The following is a 13,919-nucleotide window of genomic DNA, read 5'->3' as shown; positions in this document are numbered from 1 at the left end:
GGTGGCTGCTATGTGGAGACGCGAGGCAGAAGAGGATTTGGAGGAGCGGGTAAGTGACCCACGCCCCTGTATTCCTGAAGGATCGGCCGCTGAGGCTGAGGGGCCCGGCCGGCTCCCGCTCACCCTGCCTCTCTCCCCGCTACCCGCGATGGTGGCTGCCGCCCCGCCACTAGGCCCGCTACCTGCCCAACCGGTAGCGATACCCTGCCCGGCCGCTCCGGCGGACCAGCCGGCTGCAGACGTCCAGGACGGCCCTGAAATGCACCAAGGGGAACCGCTAGAACCACGGCCCCTTAACAGCGTGGTGCCTGAAGTCCCAGTAGAGACTGTGCCAGACCCTGAGCCCGGGACTGTGGCTTGGATGAAGGCCCGGGTGATACAATTCCATCAACGCCAGCAGGATCAGATCTTTCGGATGCTGGAGCAGTGGACCAACGAGGTGGAGGAGCTGATTACAACTGCCCCGATGGGCGAAAGGGGAATAGATGTAGCAGAACCGACTGGTGACCCACGTCCCTATGTCCTACCTGGACCGGCCGCTGCGGCTGAGGGGCCCGGCCTAGTCTCGGCCTATGCATCGCCCTTGCCGTCACTGATGGGGCGCCTCAACATAAGCTCGCCTACTCTGCTGCTCCATGTTACTGCAGATGGGGATGAATTGGTGGATGCTGGAGGCCAGGAGGCTGCGGCAGCTGGCAGCAACCCGCCTGACGCAGAAACAAGAAATGACGACTCCTGCCCCAGCTCCGGGCCTGCTGTTGCGGCTGAAGGAGCAATTGAGCGTTCCCGCTATGTGGGGGACCCTGTGGTTTATCATACTCCGCGTACCGGTGGAAATGGGTACCGGGTACCTCTGTCGCAGCAGGCATGTCAGTGCATGTTTGATGTGTTGGTGGCAGAGGATGGGTCCGCCTTAGTAGAGGAACTGGAGTAGGGCAATGGAGGCCCCCAGCACCGTCCCCGTTGGGACCACCTGCTTGTTGTTTGCAAAGTTTGAAAAAGTTGAAAAGTTTGAAAGTTTTGCCAAAGATGATGAAGATGATTACCCGAGAAGTCACCTGATTTATTTTGTTGATTTGCAACCGGCTGGAGCCGGCACCGTTGTCCCCGTGGGGACCGTTAAAAGTTTATGCATGGGAACTAGCCATGGACAAGCCCGTGAACTCTGCAGGGCAACCACAAACGTTAGTGGCTTGTAAATATGTTGGGTACCGTTGCCGTTTCCGCAATGCCGCCTCCGGAGAGGCAGGTTGGAGGGAGGGCCCTGAGCAGAGCAGGCCAGGGCCCAGCCACCAAAGGAACCGGTGGCTACCCTCTGGAGGGAAGGACAGATCCCGCTCGGGTACCGTGTGCTGGACTGTGGGTCAAGGGGTGCTGCCTGGGTTTTAGGGGCAGCATCAGGGCCAGGTTACTTGGGTGGGAGAGAGCGGAAACCGTGACCGTACACCATTGAAACGTTAAAGAAAATGTGCCTCCCGTCTTGGGAAGAGTTATTGAAATGTATATGTGTTTAACCCTGTTACCCCCTTTTTACAGAAAAATAAAACCGGTGTAGGACGGCAGCCCGCGGACGGTCTGCATTTTGCTAAGGGGGAATGTGTCGCCCTGGGCAAGCCAGGGGACACAGATAACAACACCACCACACCCCACACTCCAGGTAGGCACATCTGCTAACCAGAAACCCTTGTTGCCTTCCTCCAGGAGTCTGTTGATGCACACCAGGGGGTGGGCCAGGCGGTTGGCTCCGCCCACCAAGGAGCTCACAACTCTGGAGGCAGGAAGTAACCAGGCAGTTAAGCCCAGGGAGGGCAAGTGTAAATAACGAAGTGAAAGAGGAGTAGTAAAGGAGGAAAGCAAGTGAGGTGGCAAGAGGAAAGGAAAGCCTGAGAGCCCAGCTGTGTGTAGGGCTAGAACAGCAAGGTCAGCGACGGCGGTGACTGTTCGGAGGGGGACCTTTTGGAAGTTCCTGGAAGGACCCCGTTGGCTGTGTGCCCGGTGGTCTGGAGCAGTGTTCCGAAGGACAGTCAGCACCAGGGCAGGGGCCTCTCGGACCCCGGCAAGGCTAGGAGTCGCCCAATTTGCCGAATCCGTCAGTGAAGGGGACGTAGATCCTCCAGCAACCAAGTCCCGATTGACGGCAACAGCCCGACCATTACAGGGGAGACACCGCCACCGCCAGGGCACCAGTTTCCCCAGGGCCAGCGCCTGCGGGCAAAGTGTAGAGCTCCTCCGGCCCAGATTGCAGTCGGGGAGCGGGTAACCGGAGGGAATCCACCGCTACCATCAGTCAACACAGGTGCAAGGAAGAGAGACATCACCGTCACCTACCGGGAGTGCAGGTGCAGCCGTCTGTGGGACCGTCCTACCAGCCGTTTGGTTTACCGTACAAACTGTGTCCAAGTCTCAGGCTGAGTGAGTACCACAGTGCCGCAAGGCACAGCGCTGCCCCCGCGTCCCTGCGCCCTCCAGGCCCTACACTTCACATCTCTTCACCGGGCCCCGGGATCACCAACCCCTACCCACGGAGGGGCAACACAACACCTGGCTGCTCCCATCACCATCCCCGGGATCCCCATCCAAAGCAGCGGTGGTGCAATCACCACAACCGTGGGTGGCGTCACGAACTATAACCCCAACAAACACCCCCCCCTTTCACTCACGGGCGAGGAGTGTCGCTCGAGACACCCCGGGATCCGGCCCACAGCTCGAGCCACCACTGAGCAGCTGCCGGACCCGAGCAGAAGGGGTGAGCGCGGTGTGCTGACACCCTCCTCCCCGCCCGCGACAGTTATCCCTACTGCTGGTCCCTGGGATCCCTCCACCCTAGATAGGTTCCACATCTATGTGCCGAGTAGGATACCTGACCCTAGGTATCCTTAGTGCTGGACCTTAAATAGGGAACGGGTGGGATGAGCTCTTCAACAACCCCACTAAATACTATAGAAGACACAAGGAGGACACACAGGGTTAAAGCATGAACTACTTATCTACAGATGACGCAGGTTGAGGCTTAGCAAAGTTTCAGCAACGATACCACAGATGCTTGCAACGAGAGCTTGAATGAACTGAATAATATCACCAGCACTAGTCCAGGGAACATGGGAGTATTTAGGCACCAAGAGAATACTGATGATCAGGAGCTGGGTGGAAGGCGAGCTCCGCTGGGTCCTAAAGAGGAAGAGATGAAAATCCAGCATTTAAGCTACCTATACCAACAGCAGGAACAATAGAAAGTCAGGAGGCATTTTGCTCAGCCAAATGCTGTGGCCTTCTATTGCCAGAAACCACATGACTGTCTGTGACCCGTGACACACCTGTGACAAAACATTTCTTTGGATCACACATGGGTCACTCAAGCCTAGTGATCCTTCATGTCTTCCAAAATTTGCATGGCGAAGATGCTAACCCTACAGAAACAAGGCATCCTAAAAAAGGAACCTCCTAAACCTCAAATATTTTCTGAATCGAACCATGAAAAATGTGATCGTTAGAGAGAAGATCAAGATGTCTTGCAGGTTCCCCACCACTATCACGGCACTACATAAGAAGAGGGTGATCTCTTCTGCTGGGGAAGGCAAGGAGATATTAATTTGTTCTCAAGGCTTTGTGTGAGGCCTTTATAAAGTCCCACATGAAGTTTCTTTGGGTGAGGGGCTGTAATTTTGCCATTTAGAACATCGACCTCTTGACTCACATCAATGATGGGTTAATGTTTTCTTCAACAGTACTAATTATAATGGACAGGAAGAACATCGGGTGAAAAAAACCCCAACTCAATAGGAATTACTTTGGTTGTCGGCCAAAAATGGTCTTCCAGGGTTTTCTACTATTCTAGAATCAGTGCCACTCTTGTCTGCCTCCGTAGCCTTTCCCCCTCTGCTGCATCCTCCTGCTTCTGGTGAGCTCCACCTGGCTATAGGAAGGCACGGACAGATTCTGCAGGAATTTAATTCTGCTGTGTCGTGCAGAGATTAGGTTCCCTGGCCAATCCTGTGCCAGCTGGATCTATTTCAGGCAGCTCCTCCTACCAATCCTTGCCCGAACATTGGTTCCTAGTTGCTCGTCCTTTTCACGCTTTTACTCGCATTGATTTTCCGGTGTTTGACCCGGCTTGTCTACCCATCTGGTCTGATCTCTCTGCTCCTGACCTCGGCTCTGTACTCTGAACCTTGGACCGTCTGACTGTGGTGGTGGGCATGGGGCAGGCAGCGGACATAGTTGTGGTAGCAGGGGACGACAGGTCACAGCACAGCCTGTCATCAACCCCTCGCCTCCCCGTCACCGCACCACATACAGGAGGGACTCCGTATCAGTTTCAGGCGACATCACATTCACATCTCTAAAAAAAAAAGTCCAGACTCGGTTCTTTCTCAAACAAGTAAACGTTATTGGCTGGTATCTTCCACAACACCTTGGACCGCATACCACCAGTACCGGTATCCATCCCATGGGGGTTTTGTCCACCTCTTCCATACTTCACATAATTTAACAGCAGTCCGTATGACTGGCACCTGGGCACCCTCTGTCACCTCCAGGCCTCTCCTTCCATCCTACACTTCACTCTAGCACCAGGGGGCTGCCACCGAACAGGCTATCCCGATTGAGCCTAGGCCATCCAGCCATACCCTTCCCCTTCTGCTTGAGGACACACTGACCTTTCCGTGAGTGTGGAATTCGTTGAGCTTCTGCCAGTAGATACCGATGCCAGGCACCTGACCGTCCGACTAAACCCCTCTCCTTGGGAGATGCGGTTCACCAATCCAAACTGGATCCCCATTGTCGCAGCCGCAGGGGTGACCCACAGGGCCAGAATTTCCTAATTAGAGGGTTCTCACAGCTACATCTCTCAGGGGACTCTCCTGCTGTCTACCCGTTTATACATGCTGCTCTCCTCCTCTTCGTTAACTCTTTCTCTGCTCACCCAGGTGCCAGCACAGCCGTGCTACCACACTGCCAGCTGGTGGCCATTGACATAACATACCATACAACATATAAATTACACAGCATTATACATTCCCATATTTACATCAGACACAGACTACCCATGTGCCGGCAACTTCTGCAGGGGTGGACCTAGTCCTTACCCCCACTACATGACTACGCCTCCCCCTTGCCCTCCTGTACCTCATACACCAGCCTTGACCCTGTTGCAGTGCTGGGGACTTTCCTATGAGTGGTATCTGGCGACTACTTGCAGCCTATCTTCACCATCAGAGGCTCTAGTAAAAACATGGTAGTCATTTAGTTACGCCCCTGCATGGTAAGCCCAACCAGCAGCGCAGTTTCTCCACACCTACCAGCATTACAAAACCAGAATAAAAAGGGAAGAAGTTGTCTCGATGTTTGTATTGTGTATCTGGTGTAATATGGCGTGGGGTGGTAGCTGTGGGGAGGTAGTCATCTCTTACGCCCTGGAATGTTACATGAAGATGAGCGTCCTAGTTGGGTATGTGGACTTTTATTATGGGGGAGGGAGTGCGTTCCCTCTCCGATGTGATCGGGACCCCCATGACGTGATCACGGAGCCCGATTGTTGCCATTGTAACTTGAGGTCAAATGACAACTTCCAAGTTATCTGGCTATGGTGGCCTGTTAGACCATGCCAGGAGCATGATCTAACAGTCATTCTGTCACTGCACCACTGGCAGGTATAATTCATTGCAAAGCTTGTGCATTGCAATTAATTATATCAGCATTCACACCAATAAAAGTTAAAATCATATATAGAGACTAAGCAAAAAAATGAAAAAAAATATTTAAAAAAATCAGAAAATGAACAAAAAATGAAAAAATATTATACCAATAAATATCTATATATGTAAAAGAAAAAAAGAAAATACACATATTTGATATTGCTGCATCTGGAACTAGGCACCCCTTCAGTGCACAATGTAAAAAATATAGCAAAACGTACCAAATACTATGTCTTTTCATCATACAACTTGAGTAAAACGCAATCAAAAAGTCTATCTAATATATAAAGCTGAATGTGTGTGTGTGTGTGTGTGTGTGTGTGTGTGTGTACATCTGCACTGTCGCAGCTACAGCCACAAAATTTTGCACACTCACACGTCTGGACCCCGAGAGCGTCATAGGCTATGTTTTGATGGGAAATTTTAACCCCGCACTTTACAGTTATTCGCCAAAAAACCTGCCTCCATTAAAGCGAATGGAGCTGGGAGCCACAGTGCAGCCAGAACTTCAGAAGAATGCGCAGCCACGCCCTTATATAGAATGTTGGCGTGTCACAATGCAGCCAGGGAAAGAGACAGACACAGACAGGGAAAGAGGCAGACACAGACAGGGAAAGAGGCAGACACAGACAGGGTAAGAATCAGACATAGACAGGGTAAGAGACAGACACAAAGAGACAGACACAGACAAAGAGACAGACTGACAGGGAAAGAGACAGACACAAACAAAGAGACAGACACAGGGAAACAGACAGACAGGGAAAGAAAGGGAAAGAGACAGACAGGGTAAGAGACAGACAAAGACAGGTAAAGAGACAGACAAAGAGACAGACACAGGGAAAGAGACAGAGGGAAAGAGGGAAAGAGACAGACAGGGAAACAGAGGGAAAGAGACAGACACAGTCAGGTAAAGAGACAGACACAGACAAAGAGACAGAGACAGACACAGGGAAATAGACAGACAGGAAAAGAGAGGGAAAGAGAAAGACAGGGTAAGAGACAGACAGACAGGTAAATAGACAGACAAAGAGACAGACACAGGGAAAGAGACAGAGGGAAAGAGGGAAAGAGACAGACAGGGAAAGAGAGGGCAAGAGACAGACAGGGAAAGAGAGGGAAAGAGACAGACAGGGAAAGAGACAGACAGACAAAGAGAGAGAGAGAGAGACAGAGAGATATATACAGAGGGGGAGACAGACATTATAATTACATTTATATCTATTTGTTTTGTGGTGTTTGTGTGCAGAATACATTTTTGTTAATACATTCTATTTTGTTAACAGCAGTTATTAACCCAGGCGAAGCCGGGTAGTACAGCTAGTTGTAAATAAAGATGGTATAGCAGAAAACATCATCTAGTCCCACAAAAAACAAGCCACAATACAGCTCCGTCAGTGAAAAAATAAAAAATTATAGCTCTCAGAATACAGCAATGCAAAAAAATTCTATATATATATAAAATTATTTTTATCGTGTAAAAGCGTCAAAGCATAAAAAAAAACCTATATAAATGTGGTATCGCTGTAATCATATCGTTGTTTTATACCCATACCCATATTCGGAGACTGCAAATGGCTTTCCTTGTGCACATCACATCATGCAGTGAAGCAAGCCTGGGCGTTTTGGTCGTTGTTTCAGGACAAAATATCAGTGCACCTGCAATACTTGGCTTCACCGGTCAAGACTACAGACTTGCCTGCCCGTGCTGGCCATACTGTCTGCCTCAGCTGCACCTGACAGGACTAGAGACTCTGCCTACCTGTGCTGGCCATACTGTCTGCCTCAGCTGCACCTGACAGGACTAGAGACTCTGCCTGCCCATGTCGCGGGCGGAGGAGGGGACGCCGCGCTCTCCCACTGCTCGGGTCCGGCTGCCGCTGCTGCTGCGGCCTCTGCTGCTCGGTGGCTCGAGCGATGGGCCAGATCCCGGGGACTCGAGCGGCGCTCCTCGCCCGTGAGTGAAAAGGGGATTGGTTTTGGGGATTTATTGTTGTCCGTGACGCCACCCACGGTTGTGGTGATTGTGTGGACACCACCGCTGCTCTGTATAGGGATCCCGGGAGCGGTGACAGGGAGCAGCTTTGTTGTTATTCTTCCCCTCCGTGGGTAGGGGGGTTGGTTGTCCCGGGGCCCGGTGATGGGGTAGGGATGGATGGCAGGCCAGGTGTGGGGCCTGGTGAGGTGCAGGGTCGCGGGGGCAGCGCTGTGCCGCACGGCACGGTGGTACTCACTCAGCCTGAGACGTTGACACAGTTCTCGGTAAAACACACGGCTGGAAAGACGGTTCCCACGGACGGCTGCTGTTGCTTTTCCCCGGTAGTTGACGGTGACGGTCTCTGTCCCTGCACCTAGTGTAATGTTGGTAGCGATGGGTTCCCACCGGTAACCCGCTCCCCGACTTGGATATGGGCCGGAGGAGCCCCTCTGTGCCCGCAGGCGCTGGCCCTGAGAAACTGGTGCCTTGGCGGTGGCGGTGTCTCTCTCCTACGGTTGGACTGTTGCCTTCAATCGGGACTTAGTTGTTGGGAGACCCGGAGGTCCCCTTTACTGACGGATTTGGCAAATTCACAGCGACGCCTTGCCGGGATCCGAAAGGCCCCTGCCAATGGTGCTGGCTTCTCCTTGTATACCGGTCCGGTACCGCCGGGCCACCACCCGTCCACGGTCCTTTCGGTAACCTCCGATCAGCCTCTCCTGCAGACGGTCACCGCCGTCTGCTAACCTTGCTGTCTCAGTCCGGGGCACACACCCGGACCAACTTCAGGCTTTCCAAACTGTCACTTTCTCCTTCACTTCAACTCCTCTCACTTGCTCCTCTACCACTTCACTCTCACTTCAACTCTAATCTGACTTCCACTGCCTGGTTTTCCCGCCTCTAGGACTGTGAACTCCTCGGTGGGCGGAGCCAACCGCCTGGCCCACCCCCTGGTGTGGACATCAGCCCCTGGAGGAAGGCAACAAGGGTTTCTGGTTTAGCTTTGGTGTACCTATCCGGGGTGTAGGGTGTGGTGGTGTCATTAACTGTGACCCCTGGCTTGCCCAGGGCGTCACACCCGTGCTGGCCATACTGTCTGCCTCAGCTGCACCTGACAGGACTAGAGACTCTGCCTGCCCGTGCTGGCCATACTGTCTGCCTCAGCTGCACCTGACAGGACTAGAGACTCTGCCTGCCCGTGCTGGCCATATTGTCTGCCTCAGCTGCACCTGACAGGACTAGAGACTCTGCCTGCCCGTGCTGGCCATACTGTCTGCCTCAGCTGCACCCGACAGGACTAGAGACTCTGCCTACTTGTCCTGGCCGTAGTATCTGCCTCAGCTGCACCTGACAGGACTAGAGACTCTGCTTACTTGTCCTGGCCGTAGTATCTGCCTCAGCTGCACCTGACAGGACTAGAGACTCTGCCTACTTGTCCTGGCCGTAGTATCTGCCTCAGCTGCACCTGACAGGACTAGAGACTCTGCCTACTTGTCCTGGCCGTAGTATCTGCCTCAGCTGCACCTGACAGGACTAGAGACTCTGCCTACTTGTCCTGGCCATAGTATCTGCCTCAGCCATCCAGGCTGCACCTGTCAGCACTAAAGACTCTGCTTGCCTGTCCTGACCGTACTGTCCGCCTCAGCCGTCCAAGCGCACCTGTCAGCACTAACGACTCTGCCTGCCCGTCCTGACCATATTGTCTGCCTCAGCTATCCCGACTGCACCTGTCATTACTAGAGACTCTGCCTGCCTGTCCTGGCCATACTGTCTGCCTCAGTCATCCCTGGCTGCACCTGTCAGCTCTAGAGACTCTGCCTGTCCGTACCTGAGCCCATCCCTGTGCTGGGCGTCAGCTTTCACAGACCCGGTCACTATCCTGGAAGTGGAACCGGGCGTCTGCTTTGGTAGGCACTTAGTCAAGCACCTCCCACTAAAGGGTAAACCAGGGTCCCCCCCTGTGATCTAGTGGGTCCACTCCTACTTGGCCCCGCATCATCACCAGTGAGCATTACAGGTGTAGTTTGTAAAATGGGGTCACTTATGGGGGGGGGGTTCTGCTTTTCTGTCATGTTAGTGTAGCGCCCCTGACTACATCAGGGTGCTACAGGGAACTGCATCCTTTCTCTAGGCTGCAGGGCCTACCCCCCCCCCATGGTTCCAGGTTCCCAACAATCGGTGTCACCACCATCAGCACCACAAATCCCAACCACACCACACACCAAGACCTGTCAGACACACCAGTGGGTTGGTCAAGCTGGAATAGGGCCACCCACCTAGGGGTCAGGCAGACTGGTGGGAGGGATGGACTGGGAGTCGTAGCTCCCGGGGAGCTAGACCGAGGTTGGGTCGCAGACGGTGGTCCGGGACCAGAGGAGTCGGGGACCGGTAGCAGTGACATTGGAGAAGGGTGCGACGGACATAGTCTTGGAGGACTGTTGGCACCAGAAAACCCAAAATAACTGAGCGGTACCGAGCACGACGAGGTACAGGACCCTAGGTCAGGAACCGATTCAACGTTCTGATAATTAACCACCTGGGAGGGAGAGTATCTTCATGAACTTCCATAAGAGCTCAGAGATTGAAGGCATCAACACACCGCGGGGATAGGGTTTTCCAAACAAAGCAACCCACTGAAATCCCAAGTGCCAGCCATCAAGAGCACAGCTTCACTACACATAGTGAACGGGGCCCTAACAGCTTCAAGCCAAGGGGCCACAATAGACAACTAAATTGTGCACAGAGGCAGGCTCCGGATTACCAAGTGACACAGGTGGGAGCGGACCCCTGGACAATGTTGTTTTGCACAACAAATGATATAATCCAAATTCTACTTTTTTCATTTTCACGACTCAACATTATAAAATTCTGTGAAGCACATGTGGGTTTAAGACTTTCACCACACCTCCAGATAAATTCCTTGAGGGTTTTCAAAAATGGGGTCACTTGTGGGGTGGTTCCACTGTTTAAGCACATCAGAGACTCTACAAACCTGACATTTGCTCCATAATTCAAACATCGCTCCTTCCCTTCTGAGATCTTTCATACCCCCAAACAGTAGTTTTCCACCACATATGGGGTATCAGCATACTTAGGAGAAATTGCCCAAAAAGTTGTAAGGTTCATTTTCTTTTGTTACCCTTATGAAAATGAAAATATTATGGCTAAAGCAATTTTATTTGTGGGGAAAAAGTAACATTTTTATTTGTTCCTTGAACATTCCTTTAATTCTGGTGAAGTACCTCAAGGGTTAACAAACTTCTTGAATGTGATTTTGAGCACCTTGTGGGATGCCGTTTTCAAAATGTTGTCAATTTTGGGTATTTTCTGTCACATAGGATCCTCAAAGTCACTTCAAATGTGATGTGGTCCCTAAAAAAATTGTTTTTGTAAATTTTGTTGGAAAAATTAGAAATTGTTCGTAAACTTTAAACCCTTCTAACTTCGAAACAAAAAAAAAAGCTTCAAAAATGGTTCTTATGTATAATAGACATGTGGCAAATGTTATTTATTAATGATTTTGTGTGAGATAACTATCTGCTTTAAAGGCATAAAAGTTCAAGGTTTAAAAATTGCAAAATGTTCACATTTTTGGGCAAATTTTTGGTATTATCATAAATAAACGCAAATGAAATTGACGAAAATTTACCAGTAACATAAAAGACAATATTCAAGAAAAAAATACTTGTCAGAATAACTGGGATCTGTTGAAGCGTTCCAGAGTTATAACATTATAAAGTGACACTGGTCAGAATTGTAAAATTTGGCCCAGTCGGGAAGGTGAAACCAGGTGGAGGTGAAGGGGTTAAGGAACTCCCTTTCAGGCCTGTCACCTCTCTGAGTTGTAAACTCAGGGCCGTACTGCCAGGCGTTCTGTCTCCGGACCAATCTCAGTCGTTCCCTCTGCACTTCAGTTAATTTTCTCTCTCGATATCATGGATCATGCTATCTTCTCTTTGGTCTCCTCTCTTGTCAGGGACACCCACATCATGTGGCTCTACTCACTTGTCAGTACTGCCAGGCGTTCTGTCTCCGGACCAATCTCAGTCGTTCCCTCTGCACTTCAGTTCATTTTCTCTCTCGATATCATGGATCATGCTATCTTCTCTTTGGTCTCCTCTCTTGTCAGGGACACCCACATCATGTGGCTTTACTCACTAGTGAGTACTGCCAGGCGTCCTGTCTCCGGACCAATCTCAGTCGTTCCCTCTGCACTTCAGTTCATTTTCTCTCTCGATATCATGGATCATGCTATCTTCTCTTTGGTCTCCTCTCTTGTCAGGGACACCCACATCATGTGGCTCTACTCACTTGTCAGTACTGCCAGGCGTTCTGTCTCCGGACCAATCTCAGTCGTTCCCTCTGCACTTCAGTTAATTTTCTCTCTCGATATCATGGATCATGCTATCTTCTCTTTGGTCTCCTCTCTTGTCAGGGACACCCACATCATGTGGCTCTACTCACTTGTCAGTACTGCCAGGCGTTCTGTCTCCGGACCAATCTCAGTCGTTCCCTCTGCACTTCAGTTCATTTTCTCTCTCGATATCATGGATCATGCTATCTTCTCTTTGGTCTCCTCTCTTGTCAGGGATACCCACATCATGTGGCTCTACTCACTTGTCAGTACTGCCAGGCGTTCTGTCTCCGGACCAATCTCAGTCGTTCCCTCTGCACTCCAGTTAATTTTCTCTCTTGATATCATGGATCATGCTACCTTCTCTTTGGTCTCCTCTCTTGTCAGGGACACCCACATCATGTGGCTCTACTCACTAGTCAGACCTTAGGTCAGTAGCTACTGCATCTGCCCTCCTGACAGGAAACCGTCACTGTTCCCTCAGTCTAGCCCCTTCCACTCTGGGCTAGTCACAAAAATTATCTCTGTCTTTCCCTACTGTCAAGCAAAATACATTCTGTCACAAATATCAACATCGCAATATACCGTAGATTACACAATTTAACGATATTGATGTCTTCAAGCGTAACATAAGCAAAATGTCCATCATAAATTTCCCCTTCTTTTAATGATGGTCGTCCTTGACCATTCAGAAACCTGCAAGACACCAAACACTACACCACACACATATAAAATTCATCTCCCTCCCTCTTGGACCCAGCAGGAGCTCGCCTTCCGCCCAGCTGTTGATTGTCAGTATTCCCTTGGTGTTTAAATACCCATTCCTTCCTTTGGACTGGTGCTGGTGATATTTTCAGTTCCTTCAAGCCGAGGTTGCAAGTAGGTGGTTTGTTCTCTGTGGTATTGCTACTGAAAGCTCTGCTGATCTTCTATCTGAGTCATGTAAAGATAAGTAGTTCATGCTTTTGTCGCGGGCGGAGGAGGGGACGCTGTGCTCTCCCATTGCTCGGGTCCGGCTGCTGCTGTTGGTGGTGGCTCGAGCGGTGGGCTGGATCCCGGGGACTCGAGCGGCGTTCCTCGCCCGTGAGTGAAAGTGGGTGGTTTGGTTTAGGGATATTGTCCGTGACGCCACCCACGGTTGTGGTGAGGTTGGTGACACCACCGCTGCTCTGGACGGGGATCCCGGGAGCGGTGACAGGGAGCAGCTTAGATGTTGGTTCTCCCCTCCGTGGGCAGGGGGTTGATTGTCCCAGGGCCCGGTGATGGGGTAGGGATGGTTGCAGGCGGGTTACGGGGCCTGGTGAGGTGCAGGGTCGCGGGGGCAGCGCTGTGCCGCACGGCACGGTGGTACTCACTCAGCCAGTAATTCACACGGAGTCTCCGGTCAAACAAACGGCTGGATGGACGGGTCCCACAGACGGCTGCGGTGTTTTTCCCCTGACCCCAGGTTGGTAATGTAAGTCCTTTCCTTCACCTCCGTGTACGCTCCTCCTGCACTCCGGTTTCCAGCTGGCTCCCCGGTTCGGTACCGGACGGGCCACTACCCTGTCCCGGCTACCTACGGTTCCACCAAGACTGTCTTCCCGGCTCTTGCAGACGGCCACTACCGTCTGCCTCACTGGCTACACGAGGGCCCTTGGCTGCAACCTAGGCCCCAGTCTGCGTCTGCCTCTCTGCAGATCTCTTCTCTCTTCCTCTGCCTGGACTTGTCTGAGCTGGTTTTTGCCTCAGGCCAGCTAGACTCCTCGGTGGGCGTGCCTATCTGCTTGACTCCGCCCACCTAGTGTGTCTGTCTGAACCCGAGGGAAGAAATCAGGTCTCACTGGGGATGACTGCTGTGAACTGCTGGGGGGTGGGGGTGTGTGTGTTGTTACCTGTGGCCCCTGGCTTGTCCATG

This window comes from Anomaloglossus baeobatrachus, chromosome 4 (genome assembly GCF_048569485.1).
Source record: "Anomaloglossus baeobatrachus isolate aAnoBae1 chromosome 4, aAnoBae1.hap1, whole genome shotgun sequence".
Classification (NCBI taxonomy): domain Eukaryota; kingdom Metazoa; phylum Chordata; class Amphibia; order Anura; family Aromobatidae; genus Anomaloglossus; species Anomaloglossus baeobatrachus.
Note: the sequence above shows the minus strand (reverse complement) of the source record.